At 41.1% G+C, this 3585-nt stretch overlaps 1 pseudogene; it reads right to left on the reverse strand.

Annotated features, from left to right (window-relative positions):
* Nucleotides 1-2523: 2523 nt before the first annotated feature.
* LOC101047106 (pre-mRNA-splicing factor 38A pseudogene) lies at nucleotides 2524-3097 on the reverse strand (annotated as a pseudogene).
* Between the last annotated feature and the right edge of the window lie 488 nt (nucleotides 3098-3585).

The following is a 3585-nucleotide window of genomic DNA, read 5'->3' on the forward strand; positions in this document are numbered from 1 at the left end:
ATCCCAACATGAAGAAGTTAGGGAGGTGGGGTATAGAAGGAGAAGCAGAGCAGGACGCCACGCAGAAAGCCAAGTGCAAAAGCACGCTCCGGAGTGATCCACTGCCCAAAGCTGTGGAAAGCTCAGCCACGAGGAAAATATCTTCACAACAATTGCAAAATAGCCACTGCAAGTCAATGAGGCCAACAACAAATATTAAAAGCCTGAACCTGGGCTACTTCATTCATTTTTTTTTTAACTTTTAAGTCCAGGGGTACAAGCACAGCTTTGTTAGGTAAACTTGTGTGTTGGGGGCTTTGTTAGGTAAACATGATGAAAAAAATGAAGATATTTTCATCGTGGCTGAGATTATTTCATCATGAAGCCTAGTGCCCATTAGTTATTTTTCCTGATCCTCTCCTTCCTCCCACCTTATACTCTCCAAGAGGCCCCGGTGTGTATCATTACCCTCTGTATGTCCATGTGTTCTCATCATTTAGCTCCCACTTACAAGTGAGAACATGCAGTGTTTGATTTTCTGTTTCTGTGTTAGTTTGCTAAGGATAATGGCCTCCAGCTCCATCAATGTTCCTGCAAAGGATATAATATCATTCCTTTTTATGGCCGCATAGTATTCCATGGTATATATATGTACCATATTTTTTTATCCAATCTATCAGTGATTGGCATTTAGTTTGCTATTTTGAATAATGCTGCAATGAACATATGTGTGCATGTGTCTTTATGATAGAATAATTTATATTGTGTTGGGTATATACATTCTTTACATTGAACTTCTTTTTATTATTCTTAATGATTCCACGAAGAATCATTACGAACAGGCCCCAGTGTGTGTGTTCTCTATGTAACCATGTGTTTTCATCATTTATGAGAGAACACATAAATGTTCTCTATAAAAGTTGGTTCAGTATTTAAATATAAATCAAATCAATCAAAGCACTCAGAGTGATTAACAGAGAATAATTCAGGTTGCCAAGCACCAAAAAGATCCAGATATTGTCCAAAGGCCTAAACTGAGAAGGTACAAAAAAAAGGGAATTGCAAACAACTTGTTGAAAAAATGCCTCCTATTCATCCGTTTAGCATATGCTTGATGGTGGATGTACTCTGCTTTGGGAAGATTTTAACATTACATCTCAGTCGGATGACTCTTAAAAGCAGCATTAATACCTATGAGATTCAGGAAGATCTTTTTTAAAAATGCTCAGAGCAACGATCCATTGTCTCTCTTCTCTGGAAGTCTCCCTTCCTCCCCATCTTCTGTCCCAGAAAGTATTTTCTTGAGCCAGCATAGGGAGCAGGACGACGCTACCTTGACAAAAATATTCCATTACCTTTAGGTGACCTTTCTCTGAGATTTGGAAATGGAGTGATTCAACTGCAGGTCAGGCATAGGATGACTTTACTAGTGCTCCCTGAAAGACGGGGCTGATGAATGGCATTTGAACCCTGCTTCCCTAATCCTTCAGGCAGAATTAGAGGCTCTCCATAAGGGTAATCCTGAATGATTCATGATGCCTGCTTCAGCACAGTCACACATCATAGAAATACAAATTGACAGTTCGCACACATGGCTGGCCTCATGGCAGTATTTACTTAAAATCCTCTCAAGTATACTCCCAATGGCTGCTGTGCTGACAGCTCTCTCTGGAAGGCTAACAAAGAAGAACTAACTTGTCGTATCCGGCCACCAGATGTGCAGGTGCACAGGAGCCTTCAGAACATTCTGCTCTCTTTACGCCACTTGGCACTTCCCTCTCATTGGTTTACCCAATTGGCTTCTTGGTTGACTGTGAGGATAATCCTTTCAAAAACAAAGAAACAAAAAACGTAGTAAAACTGAAACCTTTGGATAACCCCTTTGTCTTGTCCTGGAGTTTGAGTTGGACCAAAAAAATCAAGGCAGTAACAGAGGTGAGGAAGAGATAGACTGCTAATCACATGGTAGGAGAAAGCTGGACACACTTGCGTGTGTTAATAAGTGCTCATTGGTGAACCTGCAAAGAGAAAAACTCCTATAAATATCCCTAAGAAAACATCTAAGCCCATTATTTTTCAAAAAAGAAAACTTGGGTAACATGGAAAACCCAATAGGTAAGTGTCAACTGTTACTGATCTACATTTGTGTTCTCACCTGCAACCCCACTGCTTCAATGTGAAAAACAAAAACACTTGTGGCTTTGAGAAATATTAAGGTCACCCACGCAGTCTCATTGTGATGGCTAACTCTGGATCCAAGAGGCAAGAATGAGGCAGTATTTGGAAAATGGTGGAAGTCACGTAAGTGAAAGCAGAACCCACTCAGAACTGCATCAACACCAGCGTTTGCACAGACCCCTTTGGTGGGCAAACACCGTGAGAAATCATCTTTTCAGTGGTAGTGGGGAGCCTCATTTCCATGGTGTGGAAGCCTATCATGTGTTGACTTGAAAGAACTCCCCTTCTCCTTTCTGGCTTTCTCTGACATTCACCCTAATGCTGGCCTCTTTCCTGTCCAGAGCATGAAGCTGCATCATTTGGAGATTAAAGAGGAAAGAAAACACCACACAGGCAGACCAAGAGGTGGCAAGGCTCCAGGTAAAAGCCTACAGGAGAGAAAAACGCTAATACATAGCGTTTCTGTAGCCGGGCAGAACGAGATCACTGACTCTCTCACTGTGCAATCGTTCATCAATAAACTCATCGAAGGCATCAATTCAAACTCCCCATTTCAGTTCTGGCTCTTGATTTTTCAATAGTCATTGCACAAAGTCTCCAAGTACTTGTAGCAATCAATTGCAGGGCCCGTCAGCCTCATGGAAAGGGCCCCCAACATGTGTATATACTTGAAATCTTCATTTTTTATAAAGTCTACAATGACATGCTTCTTGTGTTGAATCTGAAGCAACTTCAAGTTAAACACAGAAATGGTGTTGATTTTATGTTGCCACCCACAAACCTTAACTCTGTGGCTTTATCAACTACAAGTTCAGCCGTAAGTCCAAAGCACTCCTCTTTCCAGGACTTGGACTCATAGATTCGTGTTTGAATGAGTTTCTCCACCAGATATTGAGGGTTGGTGGATGCTATGCGCATCCTTCACTGTATGCTTAGACATTTTAGAATGTCTTCCATTCTTTTTCTGTCAGGTCCTTTAATGTATCACATCCGGGTTCAGAAAAAAACACCTGGAGGGATGGAGAAACGTGGAAGAAGTTTCACCAAACAGCTTAGGTGACCATGTTGAAACCAGAAACACCACAGTGCTCAAATTCTTGAATATATTCCACTTACATTTTTTTCTTTTGCAGTAGGTACAATATTTCTATTGTGATTTGATGGTGATCAATCACTTTTACCATGTAGAAATCCCCTTTGGCTTAGGCACACTGTCCTGAAGTTTAGAAGGTAGAACAAAATCAAGGCAATGGAACAGTAACAAAGATGGAGAAAAGATGGGCTACTAATAATGCAGCAAAAGAATGCCAGAGATGCTTGAAAGTGCTAAGAACTAAGATGTGCAGCTGGGAGTGGGGGCTCACACCTATAATCCCAGCACTTTGGAAGTATGGGATATTCGACTATCTGTCTAATATCTATCTATCT

This window comes from Saimiri boliviensis, chromosome 8, assembly GCF_048565385.1.
Source record: "Saimiri boliviensis isolate mSaiBol1 chromosome 8, mSaiBol1.pri, whole genome shotgun sequence".
Lineage (NCBI taxonomy): Eukaryota > Metazoa > Chordata > Mammalia > Primates > Cebidae > Saimiri > Saimiri boliviensis.